Genomic DNA, 20856 nt, shown 5'->3' on the forward strand with positions numbered 1-20856 from the left:
TGCACATTTCTAGAGGACTTGTGACAATTGCTGAGGGGTGAGTGGCCAGTTTCTTCAATCCCCTTCTTCCATAAAAGATGTTTCCCACGATTTGGTCTCTCTCCAGCCATGAAGCTCCCATCACTTTGTAGTTAACAGGAAGTCAAATCTTGACTGAAAGTTAATTTTTAATAGTCAATACTTAAAGGCCCGGTACCACATACCAGATCTGGGAGAATAATTCATATGACAAGTCTGAATGAGTAGTTTTTTAAAACCAGTTCACTTTGGCCACATTTGTGTTCCTTTTGTGTTCACTATCCTCATAGTTCAAATAAATCTGGTTTACTAGCATAAATGTTCAAAAAAGTGAATTTCAGAGACAAATTTCAGTGCCAGAAGTGCTTGTGTGCTCCTCCAATCAGGGAACAGAAACAGCACCATCTGATTTATTTGACCAATCACAATACATTTCGTTTCCCACAGAAAAGAGAGGACAGGAGAGCTTTACAAAAACTCTGGTCAAGGCTTTCAAAAATACTTCAAGATTTTTGGAGCTTTCAGATTCAAGTTGAGATGCCTTAAAGAGGCTGAATTTTTCAGTGTGTTGAGCAATCACGCTTTGAAAATCAGGCCTCTGCCGGGTGTCTCAAATTGCTACCTTGCCTCCCTCAAATTCACTGCTCACTTTTGGAAATCTTGGTCATCAACAGAAATATTTTTGTGACCTTTAATTAGAATTCAGTGAAAGCAGAGGCTTTGGGGATTTAAAGACTCAGTTGTTAATAATAGAGGATTTGCTTTGGATGTATAATCTATAGGGTGACAACATTTCCTTTTTATCCTTCTCTCTGCTTCCAGGTTGTTTACTTCACTGCCACATTTCCCTACTTGATGCTTTTTGTCTTGCTGATTCGAGGGGTCACCCTGCCTGGTGCTGCTGAGGGGATCACGTTCTACCTGAAGCCAGACATTTCCAGGCTTTCAGACCCACAGGTGAGTGAATACAGCCTGATACTGTGAGGTGTGGAGAGACGCCAACAAAGTGGTGACCGGAAAAGCAGGGGTTCAGCACCTTGCAGGATCAGGCCTTAATTGACTGTTATCTAAATCAGGTTGGACTTCCCTCCCCTAAGAGACCGACAAAATACTGAGGCCTCTTTAAAAGGGTTGATGGGGGAATCTCAGCCCAGCACAAATATAGCCTTTTTGTCAGTGCATTTTAAACATATGGATGTGTTAGGTCATTGCCATTTAGGGGCTTGGCAAATGCAGAAGCATCTATTAAATATTCAGTGTATGACAGATGGTTTTGTTGAGCCTTAAGTGAAATGATGATGAACAAAAGGAGAAAAAGCCTCTATCTTCATGCTCTCTGGCCCAGCTTGAGCTTTTCTTGGAAGAGGCTGGTTCTTCCTCAGGGAGACGAGCTTCCTAGTATAAGACAAACTGCAGTAGGTGTGTATGTAACTATTGGAGCTACAAATGACCAGTTTTTATAAACAGGAGCCCCTTTATTCTGAGATTTGGCATTTCTGGCATTTGCTGTGAAAGCAGCACCTTCTTACAGAATTGTACTCCAAAATCTTAGCTTTAATTTAAAAAACATTGTTTCTAGCCCTTATCTGTGTGAGGGGTGGAAGCTTGACACTGCGTAACTTGCATTCAGTGTTAGTTCCCTGAGTTTGCAGATCTCCAAACTATTGTTCCATGCATCCCAATAGTGTGTTAATTCTGAGACCTAACGAAGAGTATTTAAACATTAATTATTGCTTCTGCTACAATAATCAGCAGTGAAATCAGCTAATGTGCTTTTCCCACAATCTCAAACTGTCTCCCACATCTTCCTGGATGGCGAAAGGCCCAACTGCTCCCTACCCAGCTGCTAACACCTCCAGCTTCCCTCAATGACTTTCAGATACAGTTACGTTTTGTCAACACAAAAATCGGGGATATGTTGAAAACATGGAGACAGCTTCAGTTAAATGGAATTTTAATATGAAAATAAACAACACGGGCTGAGTGTTTTATTTGTGTTCAGTTAATTCACTCAAAACCTCCATTTTCTAATCTAAATGAAGCTGATATGGAATTTCTGGTCTGCCACGTGGGAGAGCTGCAGGAGCCAGACACCTTGCTGCGGAATTTGAGTCCAGTTTGCTGTGGAGAAGTTTGGACCTTGATTATAATGTGGGGGGCGGGGGAAAAGAGAAGCAGAGGTGAATTTGGGTGAATCTGTAGGTCTGGGTCCATGAGGGATCTCAGTTAATTCAAACAGCAGTGGCTGGCTGCATGTATTTGAAGGCCTGCCAATTTGCAGCCACTTGGAAGCCTGCTGGGCACCATTTAGGGGACAGCAAGGATAGTGGACAAGGTGTTCCTTCCTGGCTGTTAACTTGCTACTAATATCCTTCCCTGGCGGTGTGGAAGATTTAGAGCACTGCAGCCCATCTTTTGTGGCTCTGTATACTAGCATTCTAGCATCACATTGTGTGAGAGAAAGTGCTATCAATACAGTGGAGGAGGAGCCAGTGGCTGAAGGCTGAAATAAACAACAAACTCTGCTGCTCTCGATGGGTGCCAGGATGAGTTAATGAAAATCATGGTGATGATGAGATACTATGAACCCAACATCTCCTGGCTGTTCCTGTTGTCCTGATCTTCCTCCATCCTCATGTGTAGGGAATACGAGGCTGCGTGGTGTCATATAGAGGTTTTATTGGCACTTGTTTGGGATGGCTTTGTGAGATACTCATAGTTTTTTCACTACCAAGTGGCTACGTGATCTCCAACCTGTGCTGGTACAGTCTTTATACCATGCCAGATCCCCATGCACCCTCCTTTTTCATGGTGGAATCTTCACTCCAGTCCCCCAAGTTGGGACAATCAATCCAGAGACATGTCACACCCTGTATGGATTCTTCCCTTCTCTGCCTGATGTGGATTTCTCCATGTCTGACAAGCTGCTGCCCCAAAGTGTGTGTACCCTGACTGGACTTTACCATTTATTTCCTTAGCTATGGCTGGAAATCACTGTCCTTTTCTGTTCTAGGTGTGGATGGATGCAGGCACTCAGATCTTCTTCTCTTAATCTACCAGGGGTGCCTGACAGCTTTGGGCAACTACAACAAGTACAATAACAACTGTTACAGGTAGGAGCAGCCTGTGCCTCTCTCTCCCTCTCACATCCGGCTGAGGGCCATGTGGGCGGCCAAATGTAGTGGAGCTGTGGCACTCACTGCTTCGAAATCACAAGTGGGGCCCACGTCATTTCATCCTATGCTCTTGGCAGCTCTTACAAGCTAAGCAGGGCTCAGCGACTGGGTAGGAGACTACCCCAGAAAACCCCGGGGCTACAAGAAATGCCTTTAGTGGCTCTGCTGGTGGCACTCTGCCACCTGGACAGGGAGAGGGGGCATGGGACTCCTGGAGGTGCCACTGTTGAGTTGATGTGGGTATTGTAAATGTTACCTGATATGGAAATAAGATGTAGTAACACATGTGGCCAAATTCAGTTCAGTTACCTAGGTCTGATCTCAGGGAATTAGCCAGATTCACAGTGGTCTAAAGAAGAGGAGAATCTGCCCCATGGCATCAAATGCCTTATTAAAATCCCAGCCTCTTTAGTGCGCCCTGCGTGTGTTTTAATTCAGTCCGAACGAGCAACAGAAAGGTTTGTCTGGCATGACAGGTTCTTTTTCATCCAGTGCTTATTGCTTCTAGTTCCCTTTTCTTCTCAGGCCTGATCCCCAGCCCATTCAAGTCAATGGGAGTCTTTCGATTGGTTTCAGAGGGCTTTGGATCAGGTCCCTTGTGATTTAAGGATCCTTTTTCTCTCAATATTTGTTCCATTGCTCTACCCTCATATGATGATTCCTGTTGCCCCTTGTTGTGCCAAGTCCCTAGTGCCTTCATTGAGGCATCCTGCTTACAATATATGGCTGCAGCCCCCAGTCATTTTTATTGCCAAATATAATCGTGTAGTTCTTGTGGTGCCGGGTTCAAGGCTGTAGGCTGCCGAATACTGTTTTGGGCTGCTGGCCTCTGGAGGAGTCTCAGGCTAGTGTTAGTGTAAGCAAGTGCATGGATTCACGTCCCATTCAGAAAGCTGAGCACAAAGCAATTGCCCAGAGTGGTAAATTTGCAGAGGAAAACAATGTTCGCGCTCTCTCTCTCTTTTTGGTTCTGCCCCAACAGGGACTGCTTCATGCTATGTTTCCTGAATAGTGCTACCAGCTTTGTGGCCGGCTTTGCTATCTTCTCTGTGCTGGGCTTCATGGCACAAGAACAGGGTGTGCCCATTTCAGAAGTGGCTGAGTCAGGTAGGTGCTTTCTAAATGTGGCAGGGCCAAAAGGAAAACTTAAAGCATGGGTGGACTTTTTAGGAACTGACACCTTTGAATATGAAGCCAGCCCATGAGGTTAGCAGAGCTGCTACCTTGAACCAATCCTACATCCTCTGTAATTGCTTGTGTTCCCAGTCCAGTTGCCCAGAACAGCCTCTGCCTATTCTGTGGACTCAGAGGCCCTGTCGTCCAGAACCTGCTATCAGGATTCTCTGCTATCCTGATGAACTTAGTGCCACTGTCCAGAAGCAGAGCTGCATTCCCCCTTGTTTTGAAATCCCTGATTCTTCTTTCCAAAACCAGCCGCTCAGCTCATGTCTGCAGTTATTATCCTGTGTGTCAGTGACCATTGCACAATACATTCTGGGAAAGCGAGGTCTTGGCAGGCTAAGTTTTTTGAACAGTACATCAAACTGGTCTCTGTGTTGCTGGGTCGTGTTGGGGAAACCTCATCCTTACTCAGCTATCTGACTGGCAGGTCCTGGCCTAGCATTCACTGCATATCCAAAGGCTGTAACGATGATGCCTGTGTCTCAGCTCTGGTCCTGCCTATTCTTCCTTATGCTGATCTTCCTGGGACTGGACAGCTAGGTACAGTAAATAACCCTCCTCTTTCCCTCAAACTCCAAGGTGTCTGTCACATGTTTGAGAGCCTCATGTAGATCATAACTCGTGGGTGGGAACAGGGGCAGCTCTAGGCACCAGCAAAACAAGTAGGTGCTTGGGGAGGCAAATTACCAGGGGCAGCATAACACTGGGGCCCCAGCTCTGACCTGAAGCAGTGTCCTGGGCTGGATCCTGACCGCCCTGTTGTTCTCTGACCGGGTGCCACTGGGGCTGTGCGGCGGGGTAGGGGGAGCCGGCTCAGGGGGGAGCGTGTTTCTGCTGCTCTCCTATGGGCAGCGGCCAGCCCCACTCAGGCAGGAGCCAGTAGTGCGGCCCTGCCCCGCGGAGCACAGAGGGTGGCGGCAGAACATGGCGGTGGGGGAGCCGCTCCTCCAGTGCCAGCTGCGGGCTCCTCCTAGGCTTGTCCCCACCTCCACCACCTCCTCCTCCTCCTCCCTGCATCGCCTCCTGCCCAGGGAGGGGAGTGGAGTGGCAGTCCGGGCTGAGCCAAGTTCGTGCCGCTGCTCAGGCCAAGCCCAAAGCCGGCTCGTGGGGGTACCAGGGAGCGGGAGGCACAGGCATGCTGCCCTGCCATCACCAGCCACTGGCTGCTCTGACCCGGGCCCCATCAGCTGAACCCTGCAGCCACCTCAGCTCGCTCCTCGTGAGAGCTACAGGCCGTGTCCCCCGGCCAGCTGGCTCTGTTCCCAGCCACGCTGCAGGGTGACCGCCCACGACTCTGGAGTGTTGCTGAGGCTGGCCCAAGCCAGGCTTCCCAGGGTTGGCTGCTCCTCCAGCCACGGGGGCAATAGGCCAGTGTGGAAGCCTGGCCGCAGCTCTGCTCTCAGAGCCTCCTCCCCTCCCCGCGCTGCATAGTAAGACATGGGACTGTGGGCGAGGCTGCTACAGCCCTTTCAGACTGGGATTGGCGCCGGGGGAGTGGAGGTGATTGTGCTGTGGCTGGAGGGACCAGGCAGCCCCCACCCCCACACACCTGCTGCTTGCTCCTGCTGGCACTGGCACAGGGCTGTGACGCCCAGGTCCAGAGGGCAGCGCCAAGCCCCCGAGCGTGCTCGAGGGGAAGGACAGACAGGAGGCAGAGCTGTTCGGTGTCTCCCACGCAGCTCCAGGCCCCTCTGGGGCTACTCGGCAGTGACAGCCAGGCTGCATAGCCCGCCAGCAGCGTGACTTGATCTGACCCTCACGGATCACATGGGGTCGGCGCTGACGTCCTGCCTATGTCAAGGCCTCCGACACAGGGGCAGCCCTAGCTCTGCCCAGGCAAACACAGCCCAGCTCACTCCATGGCCGGCCTAGTGAGTAAATGAGTACACTAGTAGGAAATTGTTTTATTTCACTAACTACAAATTCTCTGTTTTAATCTTTTTTTAAATTTTAAACCATCAAAAACAAAACAAAAAAAAAGTTGCAAAGTGCAAACGTGTAAAAGCCAAAAAAGGGTGGGGAAGGGGGCAGCCAATTTTTGTTTTGCTTGAGGTGGCAAAGAAGCTAGAGCTGGCTCTGGGTGGGAAATGGTGATGTGTGTCTCAGCCATCTGGAACACCTGTCACACATCCATGTTACTACTTCAGAATGATAATACTTAGAGCTGGCCAGTATATCCCAGCAGCCAGCTGGTGTTAGGTGTTACTCCTTAACAGTGACCTGAAACACCTGTACCTTCCAGCATAAGTCTCTGACAATCCAGTGACAATCAGCAGCCACACTTCTTTGTCCTTCCCACCAAGTCAGCCCTTAGGGGCTAGTAATCATCCCTCATGAACCAGGCACTTTACTACACATTTTGTGTCAATCTCCTCTAAGTTCACTAGGACTCCCTTTGTATTGTTACAGATGGGGCATGTCACTGTAGTTTGGTGGCAGCTCTGACTGTACTACGTGTTCTTGATTCCAAGTGTGACTTGTGACCCTCATTGTTTCCTGGCTCCAGAGTAGCTGCTTCCTGGCAGTAACTTCTTTTATACCACAGTGGTTCCTTGTGACACACAATTTATTTCTTGATAATCCTTTGTGGTGAGGTCAGGGCCGGCTTTAGGAAGTGTGGGGCCCAATTCGAACAGTTTCGATGGGATCCTGGCAGGGAAGACCAAAAAAAAAAAAAAGTAAAAAAAACACATGGGGCTTGTACTCACTGGGCAGTGCTCCGAGTCTTCGGCGGCACTTCGGAGCAGGTCCTTCACTCGCTCCAGATCTTCGGCGGCACTGAAGGACCTGCCGGCGAAGACCCAGATCAAACGAAGGACCCACTGCTGAAGTGCTGCCGAAGACCAGGAGCGCTGCTAGGTGAGTAAAAATTAAAAAGGCGCCTCTAGCCAGGGAAGAGATTCTCACTGGGCTTGGGGCCCTCTTAGGGGCGGGACCCGCTTCAGGGGAATTGGTGAAATTGGCCTAAAGCCAGCCATGGGTGAGGTGCAATTCCCTTATTGTCTCCATGGTCCTTGTGTCATTTCTGTTGTACCTGAACATCCTCCCTACTCTAGGTGCAAGGCTTGTGATAATCTCACTCAGTTCCAGATATGGTTCCAGTCACTCCTCTGGGGCGCTCAATTCCTGATGTTGCACCAGTGGTAACTCCACTTCCTTTGGGACTCAGATGCAGCTACACCTCCCTGTTTCCAGGCAGTTCATGATTCAGGTGTAGGAAAAAGAGGAGAGGGACTGAGTGGAAGAATGGAATTGGAAAGAGGATGGGTAGGGAAAGAGAGACATTAGGTCTTTGGTTTCTTGACATGAATTCTTCTGCGGTTTGTCTGTTTTGAGAGCCTAGTGACGGCCATTGTCGACATGTACCCAAAAGTTCTCCAGAGGAAAGGGCACCAGGAGCTGCTGACTCTGGTCATTGCAGTCATATGCTACCTGCTTGGGCTGATGCTAGTCACTGAGGTAAGAAGGGAAGTACATGGTGGGGGAGAGGGATATGGACTCGTTTGGAGCAGTATTATCTGCAGCAAGTTTGTATCTCAGACTGTTAGTTATTCTCTCTCTCTTTAGCTTAGTTTATTAGCTGCTGCATATCAGAACCAGTAGTTCTTCTTTCTTATATAGTGCCAGGTGAGATGTTGTCATACTGTATAGCTGAGCCTTCCTCTGGGGTATGCCTCAGAGAGAACCTAGCACAGGAGTCAGCAACCTTTCAGCACTGGTGTGCCGAGTCTACATTTATTCACTGTAACTTAAGGTTTTGCAGGCCAGTGATACAATTTAATGTTTTTAGAAGGTCTCGTTCTATAATATACAGCTAAACTATTGTTGTATGTAAAGTAAATAAGATTTTTAAAATGTTGAAGAAGCTTCATTTAAAATTAAATTAAAATGCAGAGCCCCCCATACCGGTGGCCGGGACCCAGGCAGTTTGAGTGCCACTGAAAATCAGCTCTCGTGCTGCCTTTGGCACATGTGCCCTAGGTTGCCTACTCCTGAACCTAGCACCAGGGAAGGGCCACCTGAAAGGAACTTTCTGTCCAAACTCCAGTCCTGATGGCTCTCAGGTCAAAAGTAGAGGAGCTACACGTGAGATGTGAATGCTGCCAGTCTTTGCCATGGTGAAGGCCTCCCAAGGGAAGGCACAGTTGGCTGGCTGTCATCTGTGGAAAACAGGACTGGGGGTATGAAGGCTGTTGATAGCAGGTCCTAGACTAAGTTAGACCAGTGGCTTTCAACTTTTCCAGTCTACTGTACCCTTTTCAGGAGTCTGATTTGTCTTGTGTACCCCCAAGTTTCACCTCACTTAAAAACAACTAGCTTACAAAATCAGACATAAAATTACACAAGTGTCGCAGCATGCTGTTACTGAAAAAATGGCTTATCTTCTTATTTTTACCATATAATTATAAAATAAATTAATTGGAATATAAATATCGTACTTACATTTCAGTGTATAGTATATAGAGCAATATAAACAAGTATTTGTCTGTATGAAATTTTAATTTTTACTGACTTCACTAGGGCTTTTTATGTCGCCTGTTGTAAAACTAGGCAAATATCGAGATGAGTTGATGCACCCCCTGGAAAACCTTGGAGTATCCCAGAGGTGCATGTACCCCTGATTGAGAATGACTGATTTAGAGGAAAGAAGTCATTGATAGTTGCTCCCCACACTCTGGAGACAGCAGGATCTTGCTATCTGATACAACCCTTAACCTCTCTTAGTTGGCATTCCTGCAGTCATCTGAAAAGTCAGAGGTCCTTGCTCAGATTTCACTTGAGAGAATTCCCACAGAAGGCAATAGGAGCTTCGCCTGAGTAAGAACTGGGTGAAAACTGCATCAGGACTTTAGGACCTATCTAACGTCCCTGGGGCTTTTACACATTGCCCATCACCTGCGGGATAATCTAAACACTACACAAATCTGGCTCAGTGTTTGGTGGGATTAATAGGAAAGTTTTTCTTCTGTCTCAGGGCCATTCAAGGGGTTGAATAATTTTTCAATGTATCTGCTCCACTTTTTTCTTTTCTTGGAAGTGCTATTGTCTTATCAAGACAAGTCGTGAGAACACAAGAGAGAGTCAGATTGTACAAATAGCTCTCCTGAGAGTAGAACAAATGCTCAGTCCATTGTACTGTCATTGCGCAACAGAGAGTCAAAGGCCGTTGCCCCCATAGGGCTTCCAACTATGCTTGGGACCGTTGCAACATGTAGAGATGGGCTTGATCTAGAAACCCAGCATCTAAATATACTGAACTTCAGGGTAGTTCACACCTGGATCTAAACTTTACAGCTTATGCTCAAAGCTCAACATAGCCAAGGACTACATTCAGAAACAGTGCTAGAAACTTGCTAGGGAGAATGGTCTATAGCAGCGTTTAAAAAAACCCAAATCCCTGGCCTCTGTGGACCCTCACAATCATTTCATAGCATGATTTCAAACATCATCCTGGCCCCATGCCTGACAATCATTTTAGTGCAAGGTGGTACCTAGTATAATTTCCTAGAGTGGACAGGCCTAGAGAGAGATCCCTCCTCCTATGCCCCTTTGCTCTGTGTGCAATTCCCCCCTCCCTCAGCCTTGTTTTTGTATTTGTCCAAATTCCAGCTGAGCCATTTTCTCTTGCACATACCCTTTTGCTGAGCCCTCCATGTCTCCCCTTTCTCTGCTTGACACAGGGTGGAATGTACGTCTTCCAGCTGTTTGATTATTATGCTGCCAGTGGTACATGCCTACTGTTCCTGGCCATCTTTGAAGCCATCTGTGTTGGCTGGGTGTATGGTAAGTGGAACACAAGGACCCAGACTGCTATGGGAGGGATGGGAATAGCCATGTTAGCCCCAGGGAAAAGCAGGAGTGCTTGTGCTTCAGATTTAATCTGTTCACCCACGGCATTCATCAGTCCCCATACACTGTGTAGGAATGATTCTTATCTCTGCTTTGAAAGGGATTTTCCCAGGAACAGAAGTGAATTTGGTGTTCCTGCTCATTCAGGCAGAGGTTCTGTCTCCCATGCACTGTGCTGTTCTGTCAGTGGACCTCTAGCCCTTTCTGGCTGACACAGACTATGCTCATTTAGAGCAGAAGAGGATTCTCCATGTAGGAGAGGCACTGGCTGCCATTTTATGGCTGATCTGTCATGTGATCTCCCTCTGTCTTTCTGTTAATTTAATCCTGACAATTTATTTAATCTAAAATTCCATATACATACGCACTGTGAATAAAACTCATTTGCATAGTGTCTGGCCACAGTTACAAATGAAATTAAAGGTCTGATCTAGCGGCCAGTGAAATCAATAGCAAGACTCCCAATGACTTCAAGAGCAGCAAGGTTGGACCCCAAAAGCACAAATTTCTTGTGCCTGCTCCCTCTATGTGTGCATGTGTCTGTGTGAGAGAGATTTATACAAATGCAAAAAACAGAGCATGGATTCATTGCAGGACCACCCAAAATACTGCCTTAGGGCATCACTTCATCTTGTATCTGCTCTGGTTATCTAAAACAGTCCTCATGATTTCAGTCTCAGCTCTGATGCAGCAAGAGGACTGTATGTGAGCGCTCTTCTGGAGCAGTTAATCCTGGTGTGTACACTGTTGTTTGGAGAATGCTCCCTGCAGCATGTTATTGGGGCATCAGCCTTCAAATCCAGAGCTCTGAAAACTTATCAGTTTATTCTACACTCGATTTTCAGAGCTGGGAAAAAATTACATTAGTGCTTCCCCTTTGGCAAATGCCATCAGTGGGCTTGACGCAGCCTGGTCTGTTTACAGGACTAAAGCTGTGCACCGGAAATCTGAAATCCTTGTAACAATGCCTTGCTGACAGGCAGGAAGAAGCTACCTAGTGGTGGATGGCATCATAATTGCTGGCAATAGGGAAGCTTGGAATGAGTGTTTGTGTTAGTGCCACTGCTGTAATATTTTGCAGTGTAAGCCAGAGAATCAGTGCTGCCAACCCATAGGAAGGGGAAAATCCATTAACTGGCATTAGTCACTTTTTTTAACTAACTCCCCCATTTTTTTCTACTGACTCTATTTCAACATTCTTAGAAATGAAGCCAGCAAGTGCAAATTAGAGTAAAGCCATTACAATCACAACATGTATTGTCCTGACCTGACCTATGAGGAAATGTTAAAAAAAACAGAACAAAACTGGACATGTTTAGTCTTGAGAACAGAAGATGGGAGGAGACTGAGAAGTCTTCAAATATATTAAAGACTGTTCTAAAGAAGTTGAGGATCAATTGTTCTCCAGGTCCACTGAAGGTCAGACAAGACATAATTGGCTTAATGTAAAATAAGGGAGATTTGGGTTAGATATGAGGAAATACTGTCTAACTATAAATAGTAGTTAAGCACTGGAGTAGGCTTCCAAGGGAGGTTGTGGAATCCCCATCACTGGAGGTTAAAAACAGGTTAGACAAACACCTGTCAGGGATGGTCTAGGTTCACTTGTTCCTGCCACTGAGCAGGGGCTGGACTTGATGACCTCTTGAGGTCCCTTCCCACCTCACATATCTATGAATAAGCATGCATGCTAACACTCAGCAGGATAGGGGCTCCCAACAGGGCTGGCTTTCTTCTTTGTTCCCAGCTGCTATGTCCCATTACAGACAGCTAAGAGTGCACTGACTTCATTGCTAGTAATTCTTTTCTACATGAGCAATCGGTGAGGTTGTCACCAGGATGTTATATGATCAGAGTTGGGAAGGGATGTGGCGTGTGCAATTGTGAACAGGGAGGCGTGATGCTCGGGGCCCTCTGTCTGTAAATGTCATCCATGCCCTGGCAGTGTTTGAGAAGACCTGCAATAGGGGGAATGAAATCTCATTGCCATAAAATGAATGGAATCCTCCCTCCTATAATTTAAACACAGGCTGGGTTTTCTTCCACAAGATCACCTGGGGAGCTTCACCTTTAGGATGCATCCCTCAAACAGACCTTTTCCTTGTGGAGATACAGTCACACAGGGATTGGGCCCCAGGATCTGTTCCCTTTTTAGTAAGAGGGAGAGAGGAGAGGAGATCCTTTTATGGGACTGGGCAGCAGGGAAAGCACAAATACCTGTTCAGAACCTAGGTCTGTGTTGAGCAGACAGGAGTGTCCGGCTCAGCAAGACAGGTTGCTGGAGTCCTGAGCTGGCAGGGAAAACAGGAATAGAAGTAGTCGTGGCACACCGGGTGGCAGCTCCCAGGGGGGTTCTGTGATTCAGCCCGTCACAACACACGTTCTGATGGCTTCTGAATTTGTTTCATCCTCTCAGAAAAGAGATCTAGGCATCGCTATGGTCATGTCAGTGAAAATGTCTGCTCAGTGTGTGGAGCTAGTTGACGATGCGATTAAGGCTGCATTAAGAAAAGAGAATAAAACAGACAACACTGTTGTTTAGTGGATAGCTCAGAGAACTGAGAGTCTGAAGAACATGGGCCAGATCCTCAACTGGAGGTATGCCAGTGTGCACCAGCTAAGGATGTAAGCTGTGGTTTCCATTCTGGGCTTTCCTATTGCTTAGCAGGGCAGATCTTGGACAAGTTACTTAGCCTCTCTGTGCCTCAGCTCACTCCTCGGTAGAATAGGGACAATAATATCTATTTCTGTAAAGTGCTTTGAGATCCTCAAATGCAAGGTTCTATAGGGCTGCAAATGACCATTATGCTACCCTATGAATGGGTTGTATAGTTGAATTCTGCTTTCAGCTTTGGTGAGTTCATCTCAAATTATAGAAAGAAGGGCAATCGAACTGAGGATGGTAGTTACTGTATGAGTAGACCAATTGCACCTTTTAATCTTTTCTCATAATACAAGAACAAGGGGAGACAGAGAGCAACAAATTTAAAATGGATTGAAGGAAATAGTTTTTCCCTCATGCACTGTATAATTAACCTGAGGAACTCCCCATTGCTGGATAGTCTTGAGAAAACCAAAATTTAATAACTTCAAAAATGGATTAGACACATTTGAACTTGAACAGCATTTGCGGTTCTTATAGGCTAGATAAATCATTATAAGGGCTCTACATCCTGATGCTTCAGGGCATAAACAGATCACCAGCTGGGTTCAGAAAAACTTCCCCTCTGGGTATAGGTTTGCAAAATTAGAGGAACTGTCAATGGGGTTTTCATGTCTCCTAAAACATCCAACACGGGTCACTTGCAGAGGAGATGTTAGGGCTCATGAACTGTTGCGTTGTTCCAGTATGGCAACTCTTAGGATGCGCAGGATAAAAGCAGACATGTCTGTTCCTTCCAGCAAAGATCGCTCTGGGGAGATCTTTAAGGCATTCCCTCCCGTAATGCATATAATCCTTCCAAATCTGTAGTGGGGAGAAAGGGCAACACATGCTGTGCCTCTAGCTTCTTCTTAGCTAGAAAGCAATGGTGACTGGGTGGAACTGATAACTTCTTCAGCCTGAGTACTTTGTCATTTGCTTGTGAAAAGTAGATCATGAAAACCTCGTATTCTTGGGCACGCTGAATCCATTCATGTCAGGTCTCACCGTGTTCCACTACATCATCCACTGCTTGCAATGGGCGCGCTGGAACCACAGAAAATGGTGTTTATCTGGAACACATTTGGAAAAGGAAACATTAATACTACTACTAAATAGAATTAGTAGAATATGGATTCCTGTGCAGAGGTGTCTTCTGTGTTCTCCTTGCTATTGTTTGGTATATTTGCTTTTAAAAAAGAGCTCTTTCCCCAGTCATCCAGGATTTCCCTTGCACTTGATCCTGTAGAGAAATCCAGGATGAAAGTTTTTCTTCACGCAATGCACAGCGTGTGGAACTCTTTGCCAGAAGAGGTTGTGAAGGCCAAGACTATAACAGAGTTCAAAAAAGAACTAGATAAGTTCATGGAGGATTTTTCCATCAATGACTGTTAGCCAGGATGTGCAGGGATGGTGTCCCTAGACCAGTGGTCCCCAACGTGGCGCCCGCCAGGGCATTTATGTGCGCCCGCCTCGTGCCCCACCAGAGACAGAGAACTCCGAGGCTGCAGGCTGCGGACACTGATGTTTTTGGTCCCCGGCAGGCGCAGGTTCGTGGCTTAAGCCGGAGAGAAGCCACAGCTTAAGCCGGAGAGAAGTCACGGTCGGGGACAGAGAACACTGGGGCTGCAGGCTGTGGGCTGCAGGCACCATGTTTTCTGTCCCCAGCATGCTCGGGGCCCGCCTAGTGCCCAGCAGGGGAGAGAAGCCGGGGTCCCGCACCTGCTGGGGACAGAGAACTCTGGGGCTGCAGGATGTGGGCGCCGGTGTTCTCTGTCTCTGACAGGCACGGGACTGTGGCTTCTCTCCAGCTTCTCTGGGGCCGCAGGCTGTAGGCGTGGGCAGCCGGTAGGCGTGGGGCTGTGGCTTAAGCCGGAGAGAAACTGTGCCCAGCAGGGGAGAGAAACTGTGGCCCCGCGCCTGCCGGGGACAGAGAACTCCGGGGCTGCAGGCTTCATTCTATGTTAAAGTAAGAATAAAAAATATATTTGGACCAGCAATTCAACAATGTTTTACTTTTTTAAAATAAATAAGATGAAAACTGGTTATGAGATTTATTTTGTAAAAACTCAATTTTTCTTACAAGTAGATAAAAAAGAGCAAATTACCCTTTTTATCATATGGATTCATATATTATGTAATGTTAAATATGATGATTTTCATATTTAATGTACAAATACAAAATAAGCCTTGAAAAATTGTTGGCGCCCGCCACACTCTTCTGAAAACATGAATGTAATACTGGCCACAAAAAGGTTGGGGACCACTGGCCTAGACTCTGTTTGCCAAAAGCTGGGAATGGGTGATGGGATGGATCCACTTGATGATTACCTGTTCTGTTCATTCCCTCAGGGTCACATGACATTGGTCACTGTCAGAAGACAGGATACTAGGCTAGATGGACCTTTGGTCTGACCCAGTATGGCTGTTCTTATGTTATGTTCATGATACTCTATTGACTTCAGCAGATTTACACCAGGGATGAATTTGCCCATGCTGTATTTAACATCACAATGTGTTCCTGTGGAAAGATTGTGCAGTGTCTCACAGACTATTCTATGGGCCTGTTTGAACCTGGAAAGTGATATCAGCAAAGCTGGTCCAAAAAACGCTTTTTCCCCTGTATGGAAAATTTCAGCTTTTCAGGAGAAAAAAGAAACCCACCACACTGAATATTTCCAGCCAAAGTCAGAAATTCAGAAATGCTGCCTCATGGAAATTTTCTGGTGCCTCATGGCCAAAGTCCTCTAAGGGTGGACAGGGCTCCCTGGCCAGACTATATATCCCTTGATATGCCCCCAATCTCCCGTGTTTACTGAGCCACTGCAGTGCATCATGGGAATCACATGAATGTGGTGCACCATGGAAGATGTAATACAGCTGGGGAACCCAGCCACAGAGAATGCGGGCATGAGCCATCCACTTCAACTCCCATTAAGCACCATGTCAACATTTGCAAATTGAATTTTTTTTTATTTCAGCAAAAAGTTTTGATTTCCAAGCTTTCAGATTTTAAACAAAAAAGGTCAAAATTTTCTATGGAAAATTGACACTTCATGGAAAATTTTGCTTTGTCAAAAACCCAATTTGCCTTAAACATTTTGAGGGAAAATATTGGACTAGCCCTAGATATCAGCTAGGACAATTAAGCTGAAAGCCGCAGATGGATCCGTCTGGTTACTAGGGCAGAATATTCTTCAGAGAGCCCCTCCACCCACAGCCACACAATTAATGTAACAGAACTGTCTCTTCTTGACCTACAGAGCACATTACAAAGCCTATGTATACCCACAGGTTTATTCTGGGGGCAGGGGAGGTGTCAGCCAGGTTAGGGAGTTCTTTTAGTCCCAAATTGTTAAGAGTGGGTGCCTAAAGTGAGATACCTAGCCATAGGGGTCATTTCAGAAAAATTCAGACAGGCAAAATGTGCTTTCCTGATGACCACATCCCAAGGCGAGGGGGAGAGAAGGGGAGGGCAAAAAGTGGAAGACATAATGGAGCATGGGTGAGGGTGAAAACCAAGGTCTAGCAAGGGACGACTGCCCCTCTTGCCCCATAGCATATAACGCTCCTGCACCTCTCTCTATATTTAGGCATCTAAATAAGCGGCCTGAATTCCAGAAATTCTGAGCACCTGGAGGACCAAATACATCCCTGCTGTATGGAATTAGAGCTTCCATTTTAGTAAAGCATAACTAAACCTGGACTTGGCATGAGTAATTTCTGAAGAACAAAAATTCTCCTCCCGTCCCCTTTACCTCTCTCTTTCTCTGTCCCTTCCTCTGATGGTCAAGGTGCAGACCGTTTCTATGACAACATCAAGGACATGATTGGTTATTGGCCGTGGCCGCTGTTTAAGATCTGTTGGCAGGTTGTCACCCCTGGTGTTTGCCTGGTAAGTACAAACTATGGTGAGGCATGTTATACAGGGATCCTAGAATCTGAGTGAAGAAGAGAATTTGAGAGGGGCACTAGTGTTTCATAGAATTGCTGTGGAGGAGCAGTAGCTTCTCCGTAGTTGAAACTGGAATCAATTTCCATTGTAAAGCCTTGTCTTAGGTCTGGAAATTTCATTTAACCTGAAAATTGGCATATTTATTCTGCAGGCAAAGGAGAATGTATCTGCAAAGCCTGAAGGGAATTGATCAAATCATTTTTGAATTTCAGCCCATTAAAGAATTACCCTTGTTCTGAAATGTTCTCTTCTGTCTACATTTCTATGACTCCTGCTAGTTTAAAAACATCTTGTTCCTGCCCCTTGCTTTCCATAAAGTCAAATCACCTTGAAAATGCACCCACCAACTATGTTTGAAGAAAACAGTTTATAATTAAGGAAAGATATTAACTATTTTTGTCTTGTGCCCAGTTCTGTTTCCATTGATTTCAGCAGATGGTATGGGCCTAATCCTGCTCCCGTGACCATCATGACATTTGTTTGCCATTGACCTCAATGGGATCAGGATCAGGCACTATGGCCAAAATCTTCAACAGCTTGGATAAGCACAAATAGCTTTTGCAGCTGCCACCTGAGGGCTCCAATGGGAGTTGAAAACAATCAGGGAGTTTTCAGAGCTGCTGCTTGGTCATGCATGAGTTGCTGAGAGCTCAGTGGTGTGAATGCTCTATAGGGCTGGGTGCAGGCTGAGAGAGCATCTTTCAATGAATATTTTCAGAGAGGGCCTTGGCTGCCCCAGGGCTGTTCCCAGAGCTGAAAAGTCAGTCCTGTCAGAGGCATGACTAAGCTAGGAATCACCAGAAAAGGTGCCCAAACTGCAGCCCCTGATTGGCTGCTCCAGAGTTTCTGCACCCTGACTACAGAGAGCTTACAAATAAGGACCTTCCTCCTACACATACATTGGAGAGAGAGGGAATTTCCTGGAGGCTTAAAGGATCCATGTTGGAGAGGGCAAGGCGAGGTAAGGATCTGGGTAGGGGCTGGAAAGGTGGGGGATAGGAGATAGAAGAGCACTGAGACTCACATCCTAAAAGTTCAGGGCAGTGGAGGGGTTGGTGAATGGAAAACAGCACAGGGGGAAGGGAAAATTCCAAAATCAAAAAATGTTTCAAAACTCAGTTAAGGCTGGTAAGTAACAGCAGTGTACATACCCATCACACTATTTCCAACTCCCAAACACTTAGGAACAAGGATATAACTAAGTGAGGAGATCACAAATCTTCTACTGCTTATACATCCCTTATCAGGAACTGTCTCTCACCACCTGTTTCTGACTCAGCATGTACCCACCTGCTATTCTGACTTTTATGTTCTTCATTCCTCAGGCGACCTTCCTATTTTCACTGATCAAGTACACCCCCCTCAAATACAACAACTGGTACGCGTACTCTCCCTGGGGCTACACTCTGGGCTGGTTGATGGCTCTCTCTTCCATGATCTGCATTCCACTCTACATCATTTTCATTCTGCTGAAAACCGGAGGATCACTAAAGAAGGTAAAAGAAGGTCTAGAACTTCTAGGTCCCAAATTCAAATCCAGCCCAGGTCATCAGTGACTACAGACTGTGTGAGTGCTTCCCATTGGCTTGTGTGAAATGAATAGATGGTCTCCATCCAGTGCAACAGAACCTCAGAATTATGAACCCTTGGGAATGGTGGTTGTTCATAACTCTGAGAACATTTGTAACTTTGAACAAAGCATGGTTCTTTCAAAAGATTAGAATTAACATTCACTTAATACAGCTTTGAAACTTTACTGTGCAGAAGAAGAATGCTGCTTTCCCTTTATTTTTTTTAGTAGTTTACATTTAGCACAGAACTGCACTGTAATTGGATTTTGGTTTTTTTGTCTCTGCTGATGCCTGGTTGCATACTTCCTGTTCCAAATGAGGTGTGTAGTTGACCAGTCAGTTCATAACTCTGATGTCCATAACGCTGAGGTTCTACTGTACTAGTATGAAACCATCTCTGCAACTGGCCATAATTGAACCTCTTATTGGAGAGGCTTAGAAGAGAGGCCACAGATGAATAGAGGTGTGGAGAATAAAGTACCTTCCTGCTCCCAGAGGTGGATACTGTGGATCACATTTGAGACACATGAGTGGGACAGTGGATGAAGATAGTCCTTATGCTGTCCGTGCTGTCCTTGATCTATGGCACTGTCAGTACAGCAGTTTTCATGATTGTGAATGTCATTCAAACAATTCAATGAGTAGCATTTCTTTAAAGGGCTAGCCATGGAGGAGGGCCTGGTTCAGTGAGGCCTGACACCGTGTTCGTTGGTTACATCTGTGTAGAGTGGGCATAAGTTAGAATGGGAGCAATTTGCAGTAGTGTAAAATGATGACTGAGATGCAGGGAAATGGAGAATCTGGCCCAAACTGTTTGGAAGTGCTTCCAAAAGAATATAGTGAATCAATGTTTTAAAAAGAAAGAGGAACGTTTTGGACTGGATGCTGGAGAAAATGGGGAAGCAGCAGGGTCATTTTAAGCTGTGGCTGAAGGTGATGTGTTCAGGCTTTGTGGAACAAAGGTACCTTAATTTGGTAGCTGCCAGTTTATGGGAGTCCAAATCCTGAAGCCTTTACTCAGGCAAAACTCCCAGTGACTTCATTGGAAGATTTGCCTGTATAAGGAGTTATGGGTCCATGGTCAATGGGTGATACACAAAACAGTGGTCAGGATCGCCTCTCACAGGATGGGGCTCAGAGGAGGACATCTCAGTGAGGACCTCCTTGGCTAAGTCCTCCCCTGATCATTCGGTCTGGGTGGCCTGGCATTTGCCTACTGCAGAATGACCTGCAGCGGCCGTCGCTACACTGGGAAGGTTCTCGTTAATTTGCTCAGCTCCCAGGGGACCAACAAGCACCTTGGCCTTCCTGGAGCGGGCCAGATCTGCAGTTCTATGTGCAACCGATATGCATGACTATGATGATGTAAGACAATCATAATGTTGACTTAACGAGCTAGTGGAGGATTTCCCCAATGTGGCACAAAGCTCTCATAGCAGCATCTATCTCTACCTCTCCCACTCCCTGGTGCAGAGTGTGTCGATGGAAAAGGGAGTTTGACTGAGGCAACTCTATACTCTGTCAATCTCTGGTTCTCAGAAAGGCCACCTGAGACTCAAAGAGCTTGGCTTGTTTAGCCTAACCAAAAGAAGGTTGAGGGGGGATATGATTGCTCTTTATAAATATATCAGAGGGATAAATATTAGGGAGGGAGAGGAATTATTTAAGCTTAGTACCAATGTGGACACAAGAACAAATGGATATAAACTGGACACTAGGAAGTTTAGACTTGAAATTAGACGAAGGTTTCTAACCATTAGAGGAGTGAAGTTCTGGAACAGCCCTCCAAGGGGAGTAGTGAGGGCAGAAGACATATCTTGCTTTAAGACTAAGCTTAATAAGTTTATGGAAGGGATGGTATGATGGGATAGCCTAATTTTGGCAATTAATTTGGCAATTGATCTTTGATTATCAGCAAGTAAGTATGCCCAGTAGTCTGTGATGGGATGGGATCTGAGTTACTACAGAGAATTCTTTCCTGGGTGCTGGCTGGTGAGTCTTGCCCACATGCACAGGGTTTAACTGATCGCCATATTTGGAGTCGGGAAGGAATTTTCCTCCAGGGCAGATTGGCAGAGGCCCTGGAGGTTTTTCACCTTCCCCTGCAGCATGGGGTACGGGTCACTTGCGGCAGGATTCTCTGCAGCTCGAAGTCTTCAAACCACAGTTTGAGGACTTCAGTAACTCAGACATAGGTTAGGGGTTTGTTATAGAAGTGGACGGGTTAGTTTCTGTGGCCTGCATTGTGCAGGGGGTCAGACTAGATAATCATAATGGTCCCTTCTGACCTTAAAGTCTATGAGTCTATGAGACACAGGCTTCTGGGCTTAATTTCCACTGGAGATTAGCTGCCTCCAGGATTGAGGGAGTGAAGGTGCATAAAGCACCCTCCTGAGTTGTGCCAAATGCAAGTCCTGGATCAGACACTGGTTCTTTACCTCTATCTTCCCCTTTCTTCTTACC

General features: G+C 46.3%; 1 pseudogene; it reads left to right on the forward strand.

The window, feature by feature from the left end:
* The window catches only part of LOC127031632 (sodium- and chloride-dependent betaine transporter-like), a 47130-nt pseudogene that overhangs the window by 11915 nt on the left and 14359 nt on the right, over positions 1 to 20856 (forward strand).

Source organism: Gopherus flavomarginatus, chromosome 1 (assembly GCF_025201925.1).
Source record: "Gopherus flavomarginatus isolate rGopFla2 chromosome 1, rGopFla2.mat.asm, whole genome shotgun sequence".
Classification (NCBI taxonomy): Eukaryota; Metazoa; Chordata; order Testudines; family Testudinidae; genus Gopherus; species Gopherus flavomarginatus.